This window comes from Pseudophryne corroboree, assembly GCF_028390025.1.
Source record: "Pseudophryne corroboree isolate aPseCor3 chromosome 2 unlocalized genomic scaffold, aPseCor3.hap2 SUPER_2_unloc_2, whole genome shotgun sequence".
In the NCBI taxonomy this organism is placed as follows: Eukaryota; Metazoa; Chordata; class Amphibia; order Anura; family Myobatrachidae; genus Pseudophryne; species Pseudophryne corroboree.
The window spans coordinates 441014-466700 of record NW_026967489.1 but is presented as its reverse complement, the minus strand read 5'-3'; the positions used below and the strand labels follow the sequence as shown (position 1 = coordinate 466700).

General features: G+C 48.8%; 1 protein-coding gene across 2 annotated transcripts in view; it reads left to right on the top strand.

Moving 5' to 3' along the window:
* LOC134983048 (glucose-6-phosphate exchanger SLC37A1-like) overlaps positions 1-25687 on the top strand; it is a 164080-nt gene that overhangs the window by 965 nt on the left and 137428 nt on the right. The window lies entirely within an intron of this gene.

Here is a 25687-nt window from a genome sequence, read left to right as displayed (position 1 = left end):
CTCGGGGTCAGGTGTGTGGTGGGAGACGGGATACGTCTGTTTCTCCACATGTTATATGTCGTCCTCAGGGTCAGGTGTGTGGTGGGAGACGGGATACGTCTGTTTCTCCACATGTTATATGTCGTCCTCAGGGTCAGGTGTGTGGTGGGAGTCACGTCTGTTTCTCCACATGTTATATGTCGTCCCCAGGGTCAGGTGTGTGGTGGGAGACGGGATACGTCTGTTTCTCCACATGTTATATGTCGTCCTCAGGGTCAGGTGTGTGGTGGGAGTCACGTCTGTTTCTCCACATGTTATATGTCGTCCTCAGGGTCAGGTGTGTGGTGGGAGACGGGATATGTCTGTTTCTCCACATGTTATATGTCGTCCTCAGGGTCAGGTGTGTGGTGGGAGACGGGATATGTCTGTTTCTCCACATGTTATATGTCGTCCTCACGGTCAGGTGTGTGGTGGGAGACGGGAGTCACGTCTGTTTCTCCACATGTTATATGTCGTCCTCGGGGTCAGGTGTGTGGTGGGAGACGGGAGTCACGTCTGTTTCTCCACATGTTATATGTCGTCCTCAGGGTCAGGTGTGTGGTGGGAGACGGGATACGTCTGTTTCTCCACATGTTATATGTCGTCCTCAGGGTCAGGTGTGTGGTGGGAGACGGGAGTCACGTCTGTTTCTCCACATGTTATATGTCGTCCTCACGGTCAGGTGTGTGGTGGGAGACGGGATATGTCTGTTTCTCCACATGTTTATATGTCGTCCTCAGGGTCAGGTGTGTGGTGGGAAACGGGAGTCACGTCTGTTTCTCCACATGTTATATGTCGTCCTCACGGTCAGGTGTGTGGTGGGAGACGGGATATGTCTGTTTCTCCACATGTTTATATGTCGTCCTCCGGGTCAGGTGTGTGGTGGGAGACGGGAGTCACGTCTGTTTCTCCACATGTTATATGTCGTCCTCAGGGTCAGGTGTGTGGTGGGAGACGGGATACGTCTGTTTCTCCACATGTTATATGTCGTCCTCAGGGTCAGGTGTGTGGTGGGAGACGGGAGTCACGTCTGTTTCTCCACATGTTATATGTCGTCCTCACGGTCAGGTGTGTGGTGGGAGACGGGATATGTCTGTTTCTCCACATGTTTATATGTCGTCCTCCGGGTCAGGTGTGTGGTGGGAGACGGGAGTCACGTCTGTTTCTCCACATGTTATATGTCGTCCTCACGGTCAGGTGTGTGGTGGGAGACGGGAGTCACGTCTGTTTCTCCACATGTTATATGTCGTCCTCACGGTCAGGTGTGTGGTGGGAGACGGGAGTCACGTCTGTTTCTCCACATGTTATATGTCGTCCTCCGGGTCAGGTGTGTGGTGGGAGACGGGAGTCACGTCTGTTTCTCCACATGTTATATGTCGTCCTCAGGGTCAGGTGTGTGGTGGGAAACGGGAGTCACGTCTGTTTCTCCACATGTTATATGTCGTCCTCGGGGTCAGGTGTGTGGTGGGAGACGGGAGTCACGTCTGTTTCTCCACATGTTATATGTCGTCCTCGGGGTCAGGTGTGTGATGGGAGACGGGAGTCACGTCTGTTTCTCCACATGTTATATGTCGTCCTCAGGGTCAGGTGTGTGGTGGGAGACGGGAGTCACGTCTGTTTCTCCACATGTTCTATGTCGTCCTCAGGGTCAGGTGTGTGATGGGAGACGGGAGTCACGTCTGTTTCTCCACATGTTATATGTCGTCCTCAGGGTCAGGTGTGTGATGGGAGACGGGAGTCACGTCTGTTTCTCCACATGTTATATGTCGTCATCAGGGTCAGGTGTGTGGTGGGAGACGGGATATGTCTGTTTCTCCACATGTTATGATTGTCAGACACCAGCGCTGGTTTTCCCTGTAACATTGAACTTAATTACTTTTAATTGGTCCTGGACCATCAATTCAAGGCCCCCCTGCAAGTGTCCCGAGGCGTCCCGGGGGGCCACCACACATCCCAGGGGGCCACCGCACACACAACCACTGAGCTATAGTATTCTGTGGGATATATATTATACTGTGGCAGGGGTATGTACTATGCTGCTGGGAAGTTGTCCCCATCCTCCCCATTCCCTGTGTCTGCACCCCCATAGTGCACTTGTGTATCCACCGTCCCACTCTCTGTGGCAGGGGTATATACTGTACTGCGGCAGGGGTATATACTAAATCACTGGGTAATTGTGCCCCCCATTCCCTGTGTCTGCACCCCCATAGTGTACTTGTGTATCCACCCCGCCAGTCACTGTGAAGTTTTAGCATAATCCTCTGCATACAGATAAGGGTGTAATGAGCCCTTGGGGGGGGTGTACAGCAGACAGATTAGAGTTTATGCTGTCTCTGACTACAGATAAGAGACGTCTCATTGTGTTTTCTAATCTCATTGTCTTTGTGGGATCTTGTGCATTTGTCTGACTTGTTTATTATGTAGATTTTGTCCTGTTGTGGTTCTGTGATTGTATCAGGTAGAACAATTGCCACACGGCTGTGATTGTGTGCAATGTGATTGTGTGCAATATGATTGCGGCCTAGTTATGAAGCTATAAGGAATGTTGATAATATAATGTTCTCGCCCTGGTATAATCCGCATTTATCAGGTGTTGGCGATACCAGTCCGCAGCGACAATAGGGAATGAGGCCATGTTTAGGACTGCGTGCGCTGACCTGGAAACGCTGATTTCAGCTTTTAGTTCCTTTTATTATATGAAGAAAAAGATGAAATATTGTCTACAACGCCTGTACTCAGACGCCACGTCTCCTATTGTGCTGATTATATTGTGTACACTTCTGTAACGCCTCACTGGCGCCTCCTGCAGCAGGAACCTGGATCCGGAGCCCGTCTGGAAGAATCAGACATAACAACATACGGGATAGATGGTAAGATAATGTAACCATCTGTGCTGAAACAGGGATATACTTATAACCTGGCATGCCAGTGAGGACCTCTGACATACCACATGAAGGGCTGGATGCATCATCGCTTGGAGAGTGATAAAGTCAACCAATCAGCTCCTCTCATGTCTCAGACGCAGCTGTATCATGGCAGTTGGTAGCTGATTGGTTGGTATTTTATCTCTCTCCATTTTATCACTGTCCAAGCAATGATGCATCTGTCCCTTCATGTGGTATGTCAGAGGCCCTCATTAGCATGCCAGGTTTTCAGTATATCCATGTCTCAGCACAGATGGTTAAATCACACTGACTGAGGTAATAATTAAGTCACCTGTGGCCAAGCAGGGTATACTACAACCTGGACCGTTGAGGACCTCTTATGTATGATTTACCTGCAGCCTGGAGGATCCTGGGTCATATTACTGGGGTATATCACTATATTATTATATTATATTGTTCATGTGAAGCGCCATTGTCCCAATTATCATTGTCTGTATAGGTTTGTGTATTAGAAGTTGTTGATGACGGAGGCGGCTTCCTGTTGCGCTTGTGTAAGTGTCGCAGCCTCCTCTGTACACCGTCTCCAACCGCGTCGTGTCTGGGATTTACATTTCTAACAAACACATGCAGCATTTATAGAGGGATTATTACATTGCCGGATATAGATGTGCGCTATAGAGGGATCATTACATTGCCGGATACAGATGTGCGTTATAGAGGGATCATTACATTGCCGGATATAGATGTGCGTTATAGAGGGATCATTACATTGCCGGATACAGATGTGCGCTATAGAGGGGTCATTACATTGCTGGATACAGATGTGCGTTATAGAGGGATTATTACATTGCTGGATACAGATGTGTGTTATAGAGGGATCATTACATTGCCGGATACAGATGTGCGTTATAGAGGGATTATTACATTGCTGGATACAGATGTGTGTTATAGAGGGATCATTACATTGCTGGATACAGATGTGCGCTATAGAGGGATTATTACATTGCCGGATACAGATGTGCGCTATAGAGGGGTCATTACATTGCTGGATACAGATGTGCGTTATAGAGGGATTATTACATTGCTGGATACAGATGTGTGTTATAGAGGGATCATTACATTGCCGGATACAGATGTGCGTTATAGAGGGATCATTACATTGCTGGATACAGATGTGCGCTGTAGAGGGATCATTACATTGCTGGATATAGATGTGCGCTATAGAGGGATCATTACATTGCCGGATATAGATGTGCGCTATAGAGGGATCATTACATTGCCGGATACAGATGTGCGCTATAGAGGGGTCATTACATTGCTGGATACAGATGTGCGTTATAGAGGGATCATTACATTGCCGGATACAGATGTGCGTTATAGAGGGATCATTACATTGCTGGATATAGATGTGCGCTATAGAGGGATCATTACATTGCCGGATACAGATGTGCACTATAGAGGGATTATTACATTGCCAGATACAGATGTGCGCTATAGAGGGATTATTACATTGCTGGATACAGATGTGTGTTATAGAGGGATCATTACATTGCCGGATACAGATGTGCGTTATAGAGGGATTATTACATTGCTGGATACAGATGTGTGTTATAGAGGGATCATTACATTGCTGGATACAGATGTGCGTTATAGAGGGATCATTACATTGCTGGATACAGATGTGCTCTATAGAGGGATCATTACATTGCCGGATATAGATGTGCGCTATAGAGGGATCATTACATTGCCGGATACAGATGTGCGCTATAGAGGGATTATTACATTGCTGGATATAGATGTGCGCTATAGAGGGATTATTACATTGCCGGATATAGATGTGCGTTATAGAGGGATCATTACATTGCCGGATACAGATGTGCGTTATAGAGGGATCATTACATTGCTGGATATAGATGTGCGTTATAGAGGGATTATTACGTTGCCGGATACAGATGTGTGTTATAGAGGGATCATTACATTGCCGGATATAGATGTGCGTTATAGAGGGATCATTACATTGCTGGATATAGATGTGCGTTATAGAGGGATCATTACATTGCCGGATATAGATGTGCGTTATAGAGGGATCATTACATTGCCGGATATAGATGTGCGTTATAGAGGGATCATTACATTGCTGGATATAGATGTGCGTTATAGAGGGATCATTACATTGCTGGATATAGATGTGCGTTATAGAGGGATCATTACATTGCTGGATACAGATGTGCGTTATAGAGGGATCATTACATTGCTGGATACAGGTGAGCGTTATAGAGGGATCATTACATTGCCGGATACAGGTGAGCGCTATAGAGGGATCATTACATTGCTGGATACAGGTGAGCGCTATAGAGGGATCATTACATTGCTGGATACAGATGTGCGTTATAGAGGGATCATTACATTGCCGGATATAGATGTGCATTATAGAGGGATCATTACATTGCTGGATATAGATGTGCGTTATAGAGGGATTATTACATTGCCGGTTATAGAGGGATCATTACATTGCTGGATATAGATGTGCGTTATAGAGGGATTATTACATTGCCGGATATAGATGTGCGTTATAGAGGGATTATTACATTGCTGGATATAGATGTGCGCTATAGAGGGATTATTACATTGCTGGATATAGAGGTGCGCTATAGAGGGATCATTACATTGCTGGATATAGATGTGCGTTATAGAGGGATTATTACATTGCTGGATACAGATGTGTGTTATAGAGGGATCATTACATTGCTGGATACAGATGTGCGTTATAGAGGGATCATTACATTGCTGGATATAGATGTGCGTTATAGAGGGATCATTACATTGCTGGATACAGATGTGCGTTATAGAGGGATTATTACATTGCCGGATACAGATGTGCGCTATAGAGGGATTATTACATTGCCGGATACAGATGTGCGTTATAGAGGGATTATTACATTGCTGGATACAGATGTGCGCTATAGAGGGATCATTACATTGCCGGATACAGATGTGCGCTATAGAGGGATCATTACATTGCCGGATACAGATGTGCGCTATAGAGGGATTATTACATTGCTGGATACAGATGTGCGTTATAGAGGGATTATTACATTGCTGGATACAGATGTGCGCTATAGAGGGATTATTACATTGCCGGATACAGATGTGCGTTATAGAGGGATCATTACATTGCAGGATATAGATGTGCGTTATAGAGGGATTATTACATTGCTGGATACAGATGTGCGTTATAGAGGGATTATTACATTGCTGGATACAGATGTGCGCTATAGAGGGATTATTACATTGCCGGATACAGATGTGCGCTATAGAGGGATTATTACATTGCTGGATACAGATGTGCGCTATAGAGGGATTATTACATTGCCGGATACAGATGTGCGCTATAGAGGGATTATTACATTGCTGGATACAGATGTGTGTTATAGAGGGATTATTACATTGCTGGATACAGATGTGCGTTATAGAGGGATCATTACATTGCTGGATACAGATGTGTGTTATAGAGGGATCATTACATTGCCGGATACAGATGTGTTATAGAGGGGTCATTACATTGCTGGATACAGATGTGTGTTATAGAGGGATCATTACATTGCTGGATACAGATGTGCATTATAGAGGGATCATTACATTGCCGGATACAGATGTGCGCTATAGAGGGATTATTACATTGCTGGATACAGATGTGCGTTATAGAGGGATTATTACATTGCCGGATACAGATGTGCGCTATAGAGGGATTATTACATTGCTGGATACAGATGTGCACTATAGAGGGATCATTACATTGCCGGATACAGGTGAGCGCTATAGAGGGATCATTACATTGCCGGATTCAGATGTGCGTTATAGAGGGATTATTACATTGCTGGATACAGGTGAGCGCTATAGAGGGATTATTACATTGCTGGATACAGATGTGTGTTATAGAGGGGTCATTACATTGCTGGATACAGATGTGCGTTATAGAGGGATCATTACATTGCTGGATACAGATGTGTGTTATAGAGGGATTATTACATTGCTGGATACAGGTGAGCGCTATAGAGGGATCATTACATTGCCGGATACAGATGTGCGTTATAGAGGGATTATTACATTGCTGGATACAGGTGAGCGCTATAGAGGGATCATTACATTGCCGGATATAGATGTGCATTATAGAGGGATCATTACATTGCTGGATATAGATGTGCGTTATAGAGGGATTATTACATTGCCGGTTATAGAGGGATCATTACATTGCTGGATATAGATGTGCGTTATAGAGGGATTATTACATTGCCGGATATAGATGTGCGTTATAGAGGGATTATTACATTGCTGGATATAGATGTGCGCTATAGAGGGATTATTACATTGCTGGATATAGAGGTGCGCTATAGAGGGATCATTACATTGCTGGATATAGATGTGCGTTATAGAGGGATTATTACATTGCAGGATACAGATGTGCGTTATAGAGGGATCATTACATTGCTGGATACAGATGTGCGTTATAGAGGGATCATTACATTGCTGGATACAGATGTGCGTTATAGAGGGATTATTACATTGCCGGATACAGATGTGCGCTATAGAGGGATTATTACATTGCCGGATACAGATGTGCGCTATAGAGGGATTATTACATTGCCGGATACAGATGTGCGCTATAGAGGGATTATTACATTGCCGGATACAGATGTGCGTTATAGAGGGATTATTACATTGCTGGATACAGATGTGTGTTATAGAGGGATCATTACATTGCTGGATACAGATGTGTGTTATAGAGGGATCATTACATTGCTGGATACAGATGTGTGTTATAGAGGGATCATTACATTGCTGGATACAGATGTGTGTTATAGAGGGATCATTACATTGCTGGATACAGATGTGCGCTATAGAGGGATTATTACATTGCTGGATACAGATGTGTGTTATAGAGGGATCATTACATTGCCGGATACAGATGTGCGCTATAGAGGGATCATTACATTGCCGGATACAGATGTGCGCTATAGAGGGATTATTACATTGCTGGATACAGATGTGCGTTATAGAGGGATTATTACATTGCTGGATACAGATGTGCGCTATAGAGGGATTATTACATTGCTGGATACAGATGTGCGCTATAGAGGGATTATTACATTGCCGGATACAGATGTGCGCTATAGAGGGATTATTACATTGCCGGATACAGATGTGCGTTATAGAGGGATCATTAAATTGCAGGATATAGATGTGCGTTATAGAGGGATTATTACATTGCTGGATACAGATGTGTGTTATAGAGGGATCATTACATTGCCGGATACAGATGTGCGCTATAGAGGGATTATTACATTGCTGGATACAGATGTGCGTTATAGAGGGATTATTACATTGCTGGATACAGATGTGCGCTATAGAGGGATTATTACATTGCCGGATACAGATGTGCGTTATAGAGGGATCATTAAATTGCAGGATATAGATGTGCGTTATAGAGGGATCATTAAATTGCAGGATATAGATGTGCGTTATAGAGGGATCATTACATTGCCGGATACAGATGTGCGCTATAGAGGGATTATTACATTGCTGGATACAGATGTGCGTTATAGAGGGATTATTACATTGCTGGATACAGATGTGCGCTATAGAGGGATTATTACATTGCTGGATACAGATGTGCGCTATAGAGGGATTATTACATTGCTGGATACAGATGTGCGCTATAGAGGGATTATTACATTGCCGGATACAGATGTGCGTTATAGAGGGATCATTAAATTGCAGGATATAGATGTGCGTTATAGAGGGATTATTACATTGCTGGATACAGATGTGTGTTATAGAGGGATCATTACATTGCTGGATACAGATGTGCGTTATAGAGGGATTATTACATTGCTGGATACAGATGTGCGCTATAGAGGGATTATTACATTGCCGGATACAGATGTGCGCTATAGAGGGATTATTACATTGCTGGATACAGATGTGCGCTATAGAGGGATTATTACATTGCCGGATACAGATGTGCGCTATAGAGGGATTATTACATTGCTGGATACAGATGTGTGTTATAGAGGGATTATTACATTGCTGGATACAGATGTGTGTTATAGAGGGGTCATTACATTGCTGGATACAGATGTGCGTTATAGAGGGATTATTACATTGCCGGATACAGATGTGCGCTATAGAGGGATTATTACATTGCTGGATACAGATGTGCACTATAGAGGGATCATTACATTGCCGGATACAGGTGAGCGCTATAGAGGGATCATTACATTGCCGGATTCAGATGTGCGTTATAGAGGGATTATTACATTGCTGGATACAGGTGAGCGCTATAGAGGGATTATTACATTGCTGGATACAGGTGAGCGCTATAGAGGGATCATTACATTGCCGGATACAGATGTGCGTTATAGAGGGATTATTACATTGCTGGATACAGGTGAGCGCTATAGAGGGATCATTACATTGCTGGATACAGGTGAGCGCTATAGAGGGATTATTACATTGCTGGATACAGATGTGCGCTATAACGGCATTATTACGTCATAGTGACGACATCCGTTCTGCCCTGGCTCTAGTACCAGGAAGCAATTTGACTTTCAGGATAGAAGAATGTTCCGTGTTGGTGAAAGGTTGCAACGATCATTTAATACTGTACAACCAATAAACTCCTCTCACCGCACAAACCACAGACGGATGTGAGTTCTGCTTCCTGGATGTTACATAGAGCTCTGCTCATTACCACTATACTAATTGCTCTGTCACACGTGGCTGCTGCTGTGTCCTGTTCCTGTCCTGAATCCTGGACGCCTGCCCTGCTGGTATGTCTGTGTCCTGTCCTCCTGAATCCTGCACGCCTGCCCTGCTGGTATGTCTGTGTCCTGTTCCTGTCCTCCTGAATCCTGCACACCTGCCCTGCTGGTATGCCTGTTCCTGTCCTGAATCCTGCACACCTGCCCTGCTGGTATGTCTGTGTCCTGTCCTGAATCCTGCACACCTGCCCTGCTGGTATGTCTGTGTCCTGTTCCTGTCCTCCTGAATCCTGCACACCTGCCCTGCTGGTATGTCTGTGTCCTGTTCCTGTCCTCCTGAATCCTGCACGCCTGCCCTGCTGGTATGTCTGTGTCCTGTCCTCCTGAATCCTGGACGCCTGCCCTGCTGGTATGTCTGTGTCCTGTTCCTGTCCTCCTGAATCCTGCACACCTGCCCTGCTGGTATGCCTGTTCCTGTCCTGAATCCTGCACGCCTGCCCTGCTGGTATGTCTGTGTCCTGTTCCTGTCCTCCTGAATCCTGCACACCTGCCCTGCTGGTATGTCTGTGTCCTGTCCCTGTCCTCCTGAATCCTGCACGCCTGCCCTGCTGGTATGCCTGTGTCCTGTTCCTGTCCTGAATCCTGGACGCCTGCCCTGCTGGTATGCCTGTGTCCTGTCCTCCTGAATCCTGGACGCCTGCCCTGCTGGTATGTCTGTGTCCTGTCCTGAATCCTGCACACCTGCCCTGCTGGTATGTCTGTGTCCTGTCCCTGTCCTCCTGAATCCTGCACGCCTGCCCTGCTGGTATGTCTGTGTCCTGTCCCTGTCCTCCTGAATCCTGCACACCTGCCCTGCTGGTATGCCTGTGTCCTGTCCTGCTGAATCCTGGACGCCTGCCCTGCTGGTATGTCTGTGTCCTGTTCCTGTCCTCCTGAATCCTGCACACCTGCCCTGCTGGTATGTCTGTGTCCTGTCCCTGTCCTCCTGAATCCTGCACGCCTGCCCTGCTGGTATGTCTGTGTCCTGTTCCTGTCCTCCTGAATCCTGCACACCTGCCCTGCTGGTATGTCTGCGTCCTGTCCCTGTCCTCCTGAATCCTGCACGCCTGCCCTGCTGGTATGCCTGTGTCCTGTTCCTGTCCTGAATCCTGGACGCCTGACCTGCTGGTATGCCTGTGTCCTGTCCTCCTGAATCCTGGACGCCTGCCCTGCTGGTATGTCTGTGTCCTGTCCTGAATCCTGCACACCTGCCCTGCTGGTATGTCTGTGTCCTGTCCCTGTCCTCCTGAATCCTGCACGCCTGCCCTGCTGGTATGTCTGTGTCCTGTCCCTGTCCTCCTGAATCCTGCACGCCTGCCCTGCTGGTATGTCTGTGTCCTGTCCTCCTGAATCCTGCACGCCTGCCCTGCTGGTATGTCTGTGTCCTGTCCTGAATCCTGCACACCTGCCCTGCTGGTATGTCTGTGTCCTGTCCCTGTCCTCCTGAATCCTGCACACCTGCCCTGCTGGTATGTCTGTGTCCTGTCCTCCTGAATCCTGCACGCCTGCCCTGCTGGTATGTCTGTGTCCTGTCCTCCTGAATCCTGCACGCCTGCCCTGCTGGTATGTCTGTGTCCTGTCCTCCTGAATCCTGCACGCCTGCCCTGCTGGTATGCCTGTGTCCTGTCCTAAATCCTGCACGCCTGCCCTGCTGGTATGCCTGTGTCCTGTTCCTGTCCTGAATCCTGCACGCCTGCCCTGCTGGTATGCCTGTGTCCTGTTCCTGTCCTCCTGAATCCTGCACGCCTGCCCTGCTGGTATGTCTGTGTCCTGTCCTCCTGAATCCTGCACGCCTGCCCTGCTGGTATGTCTGTGTCCTGTCCTGAATCCTGCACACCTGCCCTGCTGGTATGTCTGTGTCCTGTCCCTGTCCTCCTGAATCCTGCACACCTGCCCTGCTGGTATGTCTGTGTCCTGTCCTCCTGAATCCTGCACGCCTGCCCTGCTGGTATGTCTGTGTCCTGTCCTCCTGAATCCTGCACGCCTGCCCTGCTGGTATGCCTGTGTCCAGTCCTAAATCCTGCACGCCTGCCCTGCTGGTATGCCTGTGTCCTGTTCCTGTCCTGAATCCTGCACGCCTGCCCTGCTGGTATGCCTGTGTCCTGTTCCTGTCCTCCTGAATCCTGCACACCTGCCCTGCTGGTATGTCTGTGTCCTGTCCTGAATCCTGCACACCTGCCCTGCTAGTATGTCTGTGTCCTGTCCTCCTGAATCCTGCACACCTGCCCTGCTGGTATGCCTATGTCCTGTCCTGCTGAATCCTGGACGCCTGCCCTGCTGGTATGTCTGTGTCCTGTTCCTGTCCTCCTGAATCCTGCACGCCTGCCCTGCTGGTATGTCTGTGTCCTGTCCTCCTGAATCCTGCACACCTGCCCTGCTGTTATGTCTGTGTCCTGTCCTCCTGAATCCTGCATGCCTGCCCTGCTGGTATGCCTGTGTCCTGTTCCTGTCCTGAATCCTGGACGCCTGCCCTGCTGGTATGCCTGTGTCCTGTCCTCCTGAATCCTGGACGCCTGCCCTGCTGGTATGTCTGTGTCCTGTTCCTGTCCTCCTGAGTCCTGGACGCCTGCCCTGCTGGTATGTCTGTGTCCTGTTCCTGTCCTCCTGAATCCTGCACGCCTGCCCTGCTGGTATGCCTGTGTCCTGTTCCTGTCCTGAATCCTGGACGCCTGCCCTGCTGGTATGCCTGTGTCCTGTCCTCCTGAATCCTGGACGCCTGCCCTGCTGGTATGTCTGTGTCCTGTCCTGAATCCTGCACACCTGCCCTGCTGGTATGTCTGTGTCCTGTCCCTGTCCTCCTGAATCCTGCACGCCTGCCCTGCTGGTATGTCTGTGTCCTGTCCCTGTCCTCCTGAATCCTGCACGCCTGCCCTGCTGGTATGTCTGTGTCCTGTCCTCCTGAATCCTGCACGCCTGCCCTGCTGGTATGTCTGTGTCCTGTCCTAAATCCTGCACGCCTGCCCTGCTGGTATGTCTGTGTCCTGTCCCTGTCCTCCTGAATCCTGCACGCCTGCCCTGCTGGTATGTCTGTGTCCTGTCCTAAATCCTGCACGCCTGCCCTGCTGGTATGCCTGTGTCCTGTTCCTGTCCTGAATCCTGCACACCTGCCCTGCTGGTATGTCTGTGTCCTGTTCCTGTCCTCCTGAATCCTGCACGCCTGCCCTGCTGGTATGTCTGTGTCCTGTCCTCCTGAATCCTGCACACCTGACCTGCTGGTATGCCTGTGTCCTGTCCTCCTGAATCCTGCACGCCTGCCCTGCTGGTATGTCTGTGTCCTGTCCTCCTGAATCCTGCACACCTGACCTGCTGGTATGCCTGTGTCCTGTCCTCCTGAATCCTGCACGCCTGCCCTGCTGGTATGTCTGTGTCCTGTCCTCCTGAATCCTGCACGCCTGCCCTGCTGTTATGTCTGTGTCCTGTTCCTGTCCTCCTGAATCCTGCACACCTGCACTGCTGGTATGCCTCGTCTGTCCTGTCCTCCTGAATCCTGCACACCTGCACTGCTGGTATGCCTCTGTCCTGTCCTGCTGGTATGCCTGTGTCCTGTCCTCCTGAATCCTGGACACCTGCCCTGCACGTATGTCTTTGTCCATACTTCTCTCCTCTGTGACATGTTCTGTATACTCAGGGAATATGCTCTGTATACTCGGGGAGTATGCTCTGCGCTGGTATCGCACAGCTGATCCATCCTTCTCTCCTCTGTGACATGTTCTGTATACTCGGGGAATATGCTCTGCGCTGGTATCGCACAGCTGATCCATCCTTCTCTCCTCTGTGACATGTTCTGTATACTTGGGGAATATGCTCTGCGCTGGTATCGCACAGCTGATCCATCCTTCTCTCCTCTGTGACATACATGTTCTGTATACTCGGGGAGTATGCTCTGCGCTGGTATCGCACAGCTGATCCATCCTTCTCTCCTCTGTGACATACATGTTCTGTATACTCGGGGAATATGCTCTGCGCTGGTATCACACAGCTGATCCATCCTTCTCTCCTCTGTGACATGTTGTGTGTACTCGGGGAATATGCTCTGCGCTGGTATCGCACAGCTGATCCATCCTTCTCTCCTCTGTGACATGTTCTGTATACTCAGGAAGTATACTCTGCGCTGGTAGCACACAGCTGATCCATCCATCTCTCCTCTGTGACATGTTCTGTATACTCGGGGAGTATGCTCTGCGCTGGTAGCACACAGCTGATCCATCCTTCTCTCCTCTGTGACATACATGTTCTGTATACTCTGGGAATATGCTCTGCGCTGGTATCGCACAGCTGATCCATCCTTCTCTCCTCTGTGACATGTTCTGTATACTCGGGGAGTATGCTCTGCGCTGGTATCGCACAGCTGATCCATCCTTCTCTCCTCTGTGACATATATGTTCTGTATACTCGGGGAGTATGCTCTGTACTGGTATCACACAGCTGATCCATCCTTCTCTCCTCTGTGACATACATGTTCTGTATACTCGGGTAATATGCTCTGCGCTGGTATCGCACAGCTGATCCATCCTTCTCTCCTCTGTGACATACATGTTCTGTATACTCGGGGAATATGCTCTGCGCTGGTATCACACAGCTGATCCATCCTTCTCTCCTCTGTGACATGTTCTGTATACTCGGGGAGTATGCTCTGCGCTGGTATCGCACAGCTGATCCATCCTTCTCTCCTCTGTGACATACATGTTCTGTATACTCGGGGAATATGCTCTGCGCTGGTATCGCACAGCTGATCCATCCTTCTCTCCTCTGTGACAGGTTCTGTATACTCGGGGAATATGCTCTGCGCTGGTATCACACAGCTGATCCATCCTTCTCTCCTCTGTGACATACATGTTCTGTATACTCGGGGAATATGCTCTGCGCTGGTATCACACAGCTGATCCATCCTTCTCTCCTCTGTGACATGTTCTGTATACTCGGGGAATATGCTCTGCGCTGGTATCGCACAGCTGATCCATCCTTCTCTCCTCTGTGACATACATGTTCTGGATACTCGGGGAATATGCTCTGCGCTGGTATCGCACAGCTGATCCATCCTTCTCTCCTCTGTGACAGGTTCTGTATACTCGGGGAATATGCTCTGCGCTGGTATCACACAGCTGATCCATCCTTCTCTCCTCTGTGACATACATGTTCTGTATACTCGGGGAATATGCTCTGCGCTGGTATCACACAGCTGATCCATCCTTCTCTCCTCTGTGACATGTTCTGTATACTTGGGGAATATGCTCTGCGCTGGTATCACACAGCTGTTCCATCCTTCTCTCCTCTGTGACATACATGTTCTGAATACTCGGGGAGTATGCTCTGCGCTGGTATCACACAGCTGATCCATCCTTCTCTCCTCTGTGACATGTTCTGTATACTCGGGGAGTATGCTCTGCGCTGGTATCGCACAGCTGATCCATCCTTCTCTCCTCTGTGACATATATGTTCTGTATACTCGGGGAGTATGCTCTGTACTGGTATCACACAGCTGATCCATCCTTCTCTCCTCTGTGACATACATGTTCTGTATACTCGGGGAATATGCTCTGCGCTGGTATCACACAGCTGATCCATCCTTCTCTCCTCTGTGACATGTTCAGTATACTCGGAGTATGCTCTGCGCTGGTATCGCACAGCTGATCCATCCTTCTCTCCTCTGTGACATACATGTTCTGTATACTCGGGGAATATGCTCTGCGCTGGTATCGCACAGCTGATCCAACCTTCTCTCCTCTGTGACATACATGTTCTGGATACTCGGGGAATATGCTCTGCGCTGGTATCGCACAGCTGATCCATCCTTCTCTCCTCTGTGACAGGTTCTGTATACTCGGGGAGTATGCTCTGCGCTGGTAGCACACAGCTGATCCATCCTTCTCTCCTCTGTGACATGTTCTGTATACTCTGGGAGTATGCTTTGCGCTGGTAGCACACAGCTGATCCATCCTTCTCTCCTCTGTGACATACATGTTCTGTATACTCGGGGAGTATGCTCTGCGCTGGTATCGCACAGCTGATCCATCCTTCTCTCCTCTGTGACATACATGTTCTGTATACTCGGGGAATATGCTCTGCGCTGGTATCGCACAGCTGATCCATCCTTCTCTCCTCTGTGACATACATGTTCTGTATACTCGGGGAGTATGCTCTGCGCTGGTATCGCACAGCTGTTCCATCTTTCTCTCCTCTGTGACATACATGTTCTGTATACTCGGGGAATATGCTCTGCGCTGGTATCGCACAGCTGATCCATCCTTCTCTCCTCTGTGACATACATGTTCTGTATACTCGGGGAGTATGCTCTGCGCTGGTATCACACAGCTGATCCATCCTTCTCTCCTCTGTGACATGCTCTGTATATTCGGGGAGTATGCTCTGCGCTGGTATCCCACAGCTGATCCATCCATCTCTCCTCTGTGACATGTTCTGTATACTCGGGGAATATGCTCTGCGCTGGTATCGCACAGCTGATCCATCCTTCTCTCCTCTGTGACATGTTCTGTATACTCGGGGAGTATGCTCTGCGCTGGTATCCCACAGCTGATCCATCCTTCTCTCCTCTGTGACATACATGTTCTGTATACTCGGGGAGTATGCTCTGCGCTGGTATCCCACAGCTGATCCATCCTTCTCTCCTCTGTGACATGTTCTGTATACTCGGGGAGTATGCTCTGCGCTGGTATCACACAGTTGATCCATCCTTCTCTCCTCTGTGACATACATGTTCTGTATACTCGGGGAATATGCTCTGCGCTGGTATCGCACAGCTGATCCATCCTTCTCTCCTCTATGACATACATGTTCTGTATACTCGGGGAATATGCTCTGCGCTGGTATCGCACAGCTGTTCCATCCTTCTCTCCTCTGTGACATACATGTTCTGTATACTCGGGGAATATGCTCTGCGCTGGTATCGCACAGCTGTTCCATCCTTCTCTCCTCTGTGACATACATGTTCTGTATACTCGGGGAGTATGCTCTGCGCTGGTATCGCACAGCTGATCCATCCTTCTCTCCTCTGTGACATACATGTTCTGTATACTCGGGGAGTATGCTCTGCGCTGGTATCGCACAGCTGATCCATCCTTCTCTCCTCTGTGACATGCTCTGTATACTCGGGGAGTATGCTCTGCGCTGGTATCGCACAGCTGTTCCATCCTTCTCTCCTCTGTGACATACATGTTCTGTATACTCGGGGAGTATGCTCTGCGCTGGTATCGCACAGCTGATCCATCCTTCTCTCCTCTGTGACATGTTCTGTATACTCGGGGAGTATGCTCTGCGCTGGTATCCCACAGCTGATCCATCCTTCTCTCCTCTGTGACATACATGTTCTGTATACTCGGGGAGTATGCTCTGTGCTGGTATCGCACAGCTGATCCATCCTTCTCTCCTCTGTGACATGCTCTGTATACTCGGGGAGTATGCTCTGCGCTGGTATCCCACAGCTGATCCATCCTTCTCTCCTCTGTGACATACATGTTCTGTATACTCGGGGAATATGCTCTGCGCTGGTATCGCACAGCTGATCCATCCTTCTCTCCTCTGTGACATGTTCTGTATACTCGGGGAATATGCTCTGCGCTGGTATTGCACAGCTGATCCATCCTTCTCTCCTCTGTGACATGTTCTGTATACTCGGGGAGTATGCTCTGCGCTGGTATCCCACAGCTGATCCATCCTTCTCTCCTCTGTGACATACATGTTCTGTATACTCGGGGAGTATGCTCTGCGCTGGTATCGCACAGCTGATCCATCCTTCTCTCCTCTGTGACATGTTCTGTATACTCAGGGAGTATGCTCTGCGCTGGTATCGCACAGCTGATCCATCCTTCTCTCCTCTGTGACATGTTCTGTGTACTCGGGGAATATGCTCTGCGCTGGTATCTCACAGCTGATCCATCCTTCTCTCCTCTGTGACATACATGTTCTGTATACTCGGGGAATATGCTCTGCGCTGGTATCACACAGCTGATCCATCCTTCTCTCCTCTGTGACATGTTCTGTGTACTCGGGGAATATGCTCTGCGCTGGTATCGCACAGCTGATCCATCCTTCTCTCCTCTTGTGACATGCTCTGTATACTCGGGGAATATGCTCTGCGCTGGTATCGCACAGCTGTTCCATCCTTCTCTCCTCTGTGACATACATGTTCTGTATACTCGGGGAATATGCTCTGCGCTGGTATCGCACAGCTAATCCATCCTTCTCTCCTCTGTGACATAGGACTGCCCGCTGCCCTACACTGGTGCGGAGGTCCAGGCAGCCCACCACTGTGCACGGCAAGCAGCAGTCTATGTGTGATGCTGCCGGCTGAGAGCTCTGCACAGGGGAACCTCAGGACTTGGGTTCTGCATTGCACCATTCATGCTGCTCTAGGTCTATTAATGTTGCACCCTGCTGATCTGCAGTCATGTGTCACTCTCCCATAGACATATATCATACTCGCCCATCTTGTTGTTCTGATAAAACAATAAAATGGATTGCTGCACAAAAGTTTTGGACAAGGTGATAAAATAATGCCCTCGAGCTGCCACTGACACATCAGGAGTTGCGCTGACTGTAATCTGGTATATACAGTACTGCACGTTTATACTGTATGTGATCAGTGGGAGTGACCCATCTGAATTGCCTAGGTGGGAGCTTTAGCTACAGTATGCCATACTTACCTACCTTCAATTTCTCCTCTCCCGGAGAAGCCCGCAGAGGAGATGATTCCGGAGACTTCGGGGGGAGGAGTTGGGCTGTGACATCATCAAGCCCCGCCCCAGATTGTAAAATGCTGTGATTCGTGGGTCAGTGGGAAGGGGGCGTGGCTAAAATTACACAATTTACGTCTTTTGAACCCCTCCCCTCAGACCCGCGAATACGGGAGGTTATCTCTTCATCCTGCCCGCATCACTATGGTGCGAGTAGAATGCGGGAGACCTGCCTACACTTCTAGGGGTGCTAGGGACTACACCCAAAAAACGGGAGCCTCCTGCAGCTTCCGGGAGAGTAGGCAGTATGTGTACAGAACACTTTAAGGTCTCTCCTTTTACTTAGTGGTGTTTTGTAACTGGAATAACATTCATTTTAGTTTTGTGTGATTTTATCACAATTGCCGGTATGGGGTTTTCTTTTCTTTATTGACGTAGCATAACTGGAATAAAAAGTAAATCTACATTGTATGTCCCCCCCCTCCTCTCCTATACTAGGTAGGTGCCTCTATACTCCTCTCTTACACTAGGTAGGTACCACTGATCAGCTGCTGGGCTGTACACGCACTGGGGGTTTCGGGGGGTAGGTGCCTCTATACTTCTCTCTTACACTAGGTAGGTACCACTGATCTGCGGCTGGGCTGTACACGCACTGGGGGTTTCGGGGGGTAGGTGCCTTTATACTCCTCTATTACACTAGGTAGGTACCACTGATCTGCGGCTGGGCTGTACACGCACTGGGGGTTTCGGGGGGTAGGTGCCTCTATACTCCTCTCTTACACTAGGTAGGTACCACTGATCTGCGGCTGGGCTGTACACGCACTGGGGGTTTCGGGGGGTAGGTGCGTGCCTCTATACTCCTCTCTTACACTAGGTAGGTACCACTGATCTGCGGCTGAGCTGTACACGCACTGGGGGTTTCGGGGGGTAGGTGCGTGCCTCTATACTCCTCTCTTACACTAGGTAGGTACCACTGATCTGCGTCTGGGCTGTACACGCACTGGGGGTTTCGGGGGGTAGGTACGCTGCATTAGTTCTATGTGAAACAGTTGCACGTGTGTCAGACGGGGATGTATCCATGTGACCAAAATCTTGCCTAGTGCATCATATTGGTTACTGCTGGCTCGGAGTCCAGGAGCAGAGCATTGTGTCCTCCTGGAGAGGGTCATGTTGGGAGGTATGACATAGGTATGAGCACTGGGTCAGTATTAGGTTACAGCACAGGTGATGGTAATCATACAGTAAGAGGGAAGAGCAGGAGCAGAGCATTGTGTCCTCCTGGAGAGGTCATGTTGGGAGGTATGACATAGGTATGAGCACTGGGTCAGTATTGAGGTACAGCACAGGTGATGGTAATCATACAGTAATAGGGATGTGCAGGAGCAGGGCATTGTGTCCTCCTGGAGAGGTCATGTTGGGAGGAATGACATAGGTATGAGCACTGGGTCAGTATTAGGGTACAGCACAGGTGATGGTAATCATACAGTAAGAGGGAAGAGCAGAGCATTGTGTCCTCCTGGAGAGGTCATGTTGGGAGGAATGACATAGGTATGAGCACTGGGTCAGTATTAGGGTACAGCACAGATGATGGTAATCATACAGTAAGAGGGAAGAGCAGAGCATTGTGTCCTCCTGGAGAGGTCATGTTGGGAGGTATGACATAGGTATGAGCAGTGGGTCAGTATTGGGGTACAGCACAGGTGATGGTAATCATACAGTAAGAGGGAAGAGCAGGAGCAGAGCATTGTGTCCTCCTGGAGAGGTCATGTTGGGAGGTATGACATAGGTATGAGCACTGGGTCAGTATTAGGGTACAGCACAGGTGATGGTAATTATACAGTAAGAGGAAAGAGCAGGAGCAGAGCATTGTGTCCTCCTGTAGAGGGTCATGTTGGGAGGTATGACATAGGTGTGAGCACTGGGTCAGTATTAGGGTACAGCACAGGTGATGGTAATCATACAGTAAGAGGGAAGAGCAGAGCATTGTGTCCTCCTGGAGAGGTCATGTTGGGAGGAATGACATAGGTATGAGCACTGGGTCAGTATTAGGGTACAGCACAGGTGATGGTAATTATACAGTAAGAGGGAAGAGCAGGAGCAGAGCATTGTGTCCTCCTGGAGAGGTCATGTTGGGAGGTATGACATAGGTATGAGCACTGGGTCAGTATTACGGTACAGCACAGGTGATGGTAATCATACAGTAAGAGGGAAGTACAGGAGCAGAGCATTATGTCCTCCTGGAGAGGGTCATGTTGGGAGGAATGACATAGGTATGAGCACTGGGTCAGTATTAGGGTACAGCACAGGTGATGGTAATCATACAGTAAGAGGGAAGAGCAGGAACAGAGCATTGTGTCCTCCTGGAGAGGGTCATGTTGGGAGGTATGACATAGGTATGAGCACTGGGTCAGTATTAGGGTACAGCACAGGTGATGGTAATCATACAGTAAGAGGGAAGAGCAGGAGCAGAGCATTGTGTCCTCCTGGAGAGGTCATGTTGGGAGGTATGACATAGGTATGAGCACTGGGTCAGTATTAGGGTACAGCACAGGTGATGGTAATCATACAGTAAGAGGGAAGAGCAGGAGTAGAGCATTGTGTTCTCCTGGAGAGGTCATGTTGGGAGGTATGACATAGGTATGAGCACTGGGTCAGTATTAGGGTACAGCACAGGTGATGGTAATCATACAGTAAGAGGGAAGAGCAGGAGCAGAGCATTGTGTCCTCCTGGAGAGGTCATGTTGGGAGGTATGACATAGGTATGAGCACTGGGTCAGTATTAGGGTACAGCACAGGTGATGGTAATTATACAGTAAGAGGAAAGAGCAGGAGCAGAGCATTGTGTCCTCCTGGAGAGGGACATGTTGGGAGGTATGACATAGGTATGAGCACTGGGTCAGTATTAGGGTACAGCACAGGCGATGGTAATAATACAGTAAGAGGGAAGTGCAGGAGCAGAGCATTGTGTCCTCCTGGAGAGGGTCATGTTGGGAGGTATGACATAGGTATGAGCACTGGGTCAGTATTAGGGTACAGCACAGGTGATAGTAATCATACAGTAAGAGGGAAGAGCAGGAGCAGAGCATTATGTCCTCCTAGAGAGGGTCATATTGGGAGGTATGACATAGGTATGAGCACCGGGTCAGTATTGGGGTACAGCACAGGTGATGGTAATCATACAGTAAGAGGGAAGAGCAGGAGCAGAGCATTATGTCCTCCTAGAGAGGGTCATATTGGGAGGTATGACATAGGTATGAGCACCGGGTCAGTATTAGGGTACAGCACAGGTGATAGTAATCATACAGTAAGAGGGAAGAGCAGGAGCAGAGCATTATGTCCTCCTGGAGAGGTCATGTTGGGGGGTATGATATAGGTATAAGCACTGGGTCAGTATTGGGGTACAGCACAGGTGATGGTAATCATACAGTAAGAGGGAAGAGCAGGAGCAGAGCATTGTGTCCTCCTGGAGAGGGTCATGTTGAGAGGTATGACATAGGTATGAGCACTGGGTCAGTATTGGGGTACAGCACAGGTGATGGTAATCATACAGTAAGAGGGAAGAGCAGGAGCAGAGCATTGTGTCCTCCTAGAGAGGGTCATATTGGGAGGTATGACATAGGTATGAGCACCGGGTCAGTATTGGGGTACAGCACAGGTGATGGTAATCATACAGTAAGAGGGAAGAGCAGGAGCAGAGCATTATGTCCTCCTGGAGAGGTCATGTTGGGGGGTATGATATAGGTATAAGCACTGGGTCAGTATTAGTGTACAGCACAGGTGATGGTAATCATACAGTAAGAGGGAAGAGCAGGAGCAGAGCATTGTGTCCTCCTGGAGAGGTCATGTTGGGAGGTATGACAGGTATGAGCACTGGGTCAGTATTAGGGTACAGCACAGGTGATGGTAATCATACAGTAAGAGGGAAGAGCAGGAGCAGAGCATTGTGTCCTGGAGAGGTCATGTTGGGAGGTATGACATAGGTATGAGCACCGGGTCAGTATTAGGGTACAGCACAGGTGATGGTAATCATACAGTAAGAGGGAAGAGCAGGAGCAGAGCATTGTGTCCTCCTGGAGAGGTCATGTTGGGAGGTATGACATAGGTATGAGCACTGGGTCAGTATTAGGGTACAGCACAGATGATGGTAATTATACAGTAAGAGGGAAGAGCAGGAGCAGAGCATTGTGTCCTCCTGGAGAGGGTCATGTTGGGAGGTATGACATAGGTATGAGCACTGGGTCAGTATTAGGGTACAGCACAGGTGATAGTAATCATACAGTAAGAGGGAAGAGCAGGAGCAGAGCATTATGTCCTCCTAGAGAGGGTCATATTGGGAGGTATGACATAGGTATGAGCACTGGGTCAGTATTGGGGTACAGCACAGGTGATGGTAATCATACAGTAAGAGGGAAGAGCAGGAGCAGAGCATTATGTCCTCCTGGAGAGGTCATGTTGGGGGGTATGATATAGGTATAAGCACTGGGTCAGTATTAGTGTACAGCACAGGTGATGGTAATCATACAGTAAGAGGGAAGAGCAGGAGCAGAGCATTGTGTCCTGGAGAGGTCATGTTGGGAGGTATGACATAGGTATGAGCACCGGGTCAGTATTAGGGTACAGCACAGGTGATGGTAATCATACAGTAAGAGGGAAGAGCAGGAGCAGAGCATTGTGTCCTCCTGGAGAGGTCATGTTGGGAGGTATGACATAGGTATGAGCACTGGGTCAGTATTAGGGTACAGCACAGGTGATGGTAATCATACAGTAAGAGGGAAGAGCAGAGCATTGTGTCCTCCTGGAGAGGTCATGTTGGGAGGAATGACATAGGTATGAGCACTGGGTCAGTATTAGGGTACAGCACAGATGATGGTAATCATACAGTAAGAGGGAAGAGCAGAGCATTGTGTCCTCCTGGAGAGGTCATGTTGGGAGGTATGACATAGGTATGAGCAGTGGGTCAGTATTGGGGTACAGCACAGGTGATGGTAATCATACAGTAAGAGGGAAGAGCAGGAGCAGAGCATTGTGTCCTCCTGGAGAGGTCATGTTGGGAGGTATGACATAGGTATGAGCACTGGGTCAGTATTAGGGTACAGCACAGGTGATGGTAATTATACAGTAAGAGGAAAGAGCAGGAGCAGAGCATTGTGTCCTCCTGTAGAGGGTCATGTTGGGAGGTATGACATAGGTGTGAGCACTGGGTCAGTATTAGGGTACAGCACAGGTGATGGTAATCATACAGTAAGAGGGAAGAGCAGAGCATTGTGTCCTCCTGGAGAGGTCATGTTGGGAGGTATGACATAGGTATGAGCACTGGGTCAGTATTACGGTACAGCACAGGTGATGGTAATCATACAGTAAGAGGGAAGTACAGGAGCAGAGCATTATGTCCTCCTGGAGAGGGTCATGTTGGGAGGAATGACATAGGTATGAGCACTGGGTCAGTATTAGGGTACAGCACAGGTGATGGTAATCATACAGTAAGAGGGAAGAGCAGGAGCAGAGCATTGTGTCCTCCTGTAGAGGGTCATGTTGGGAGGTATGACATAGGTATGAGCACTGGGTCAGTATTAGGGTACAGCACAGGTGATGGTAATCATACAGTAAGAGGGAAGAGCAGGAGCAGAGCATTGTGTCCTCCTGGAGAGGTCATGTTGGGAGGTATGACATAGGTATGAGCACTGGGTCAGTATTAGGGTACAGCACAGGTGATGGTAATTATACAGTAAGAGGGAAGAGCAGGAGCAGAGCATTGTGTCCTCCTGGAGAGGTCATGTTGGGAGGTATGACATAGGTATGAGCACTGGGTCATTATTAGGGTACAGCACAGGTGATGGTAATCATACAGTAAGAGGGAAGAGCAGGAGCAGAGCATTGTGTCCTCCTGGAGAGGTCATGTTGGGAGGTATGACAGGTATGAGCACTGGGTCAGTATTAGGGTACAGCACAGGTGATGGTAATCATACAGTAAGAGGGAAGAGCAGGAGCAGAGCATTGTGTCCTCCTGGAGAGGTCATGTTGGGATGTATGACATAGGTATGAGCACTGGGTCAGTATTAGGGTACAGCACAGGTGATGGTAATTATACAGTAAGAGGGAAGAGCAGGAGCAGAGCATTGTGTCCTCCTGGAGAGGTCATGTTGGGAGGTATGACATAGGTATGAGCACTGGGTCATTATTAGGGTACAGCACAGGTGATGGTAATCATACAGTAAGAGGGAAGAGCAGGAGCAGAGCATTGTGTCCTCCTGGAGAGGTCATGTTGGGAGGTATGACAGGTATGAGCACTGGGTCAGTATTAGGGTACAGCACAGGTGATGGTAATCATACAGTAAGAGGGAAGAGCAGGAGCAGAGCATTGTGTCCTCCTGGAGAGGTCATGTTGGGATGTATGACATAGGTATGAGCACTGGGTCAGTATTAGGGTACAGCACAGGTGATGGTAATCATACAGTAAGAGGGAAGAGCAGGAGCAGAGCATTGTGTCCTCCTGGAGAGGTCATGTTGGGAGGTATGACATAGGTATGAGCACTGGGTCAGTATTAGGATACAGCACAGGTGATGGTAATCATACAGTAAGAGGGAAGTGCAGGAGCAGAGCATTGTGTCCTCCTGGAGAGGTCATGTTGGGAGGTATGACATAGGTATGAGCACTGGGTCAGTATTAGGGTACAGCACAGGTGATGGTAATTATACAGTAAGAGGAAAGAGCAGGAGCAGAGCATTGTGTCCTCCTGGAGAGGGTCATGTTGGGAGGTATGACATAGGTATGAGCACTGGGTCAGTATTAGGGTACAGCACAGGCGATGGTAATAATACAGTAAGAGGGAAGTGCAGGAGCAGAGCATTGTGTCCTCCTGGAGAGGGTCATGTTGGGAGGTATGACATAGGTATGAGCACTGGGTCAGTATTAGGGTACAGCATAGGTGATGGTAATTATACAGTAAGAGGGAAGAGCAGGAGCAGAGCATTGTGTCCTCCTGGAGAGGTCATGTTGGGGGGTATGATATAGGTATGAGCACTGGGTCAGTATTAGGGTACAGCATAGGTGATGGTAATTATACAGTAAGAGGGAAGAGCAGGAGCAGAGCATTGTGTCCTCCTGGAGAGGTCATGTTGGGGGGTATGATATAGGTATAAGCACTGGGTCAGTATTAGGGTACAGCACAGGTGATGGTAATCATACAGTAAGAGGGAAGAGCAGGAGCAGAGCATTGTGTCCTGGAGAGGGTCATGTTGGGAGGTAGTACATAGGTATGAGCACTGGGTCAGTATTAGGGTACAGCACAGGTGA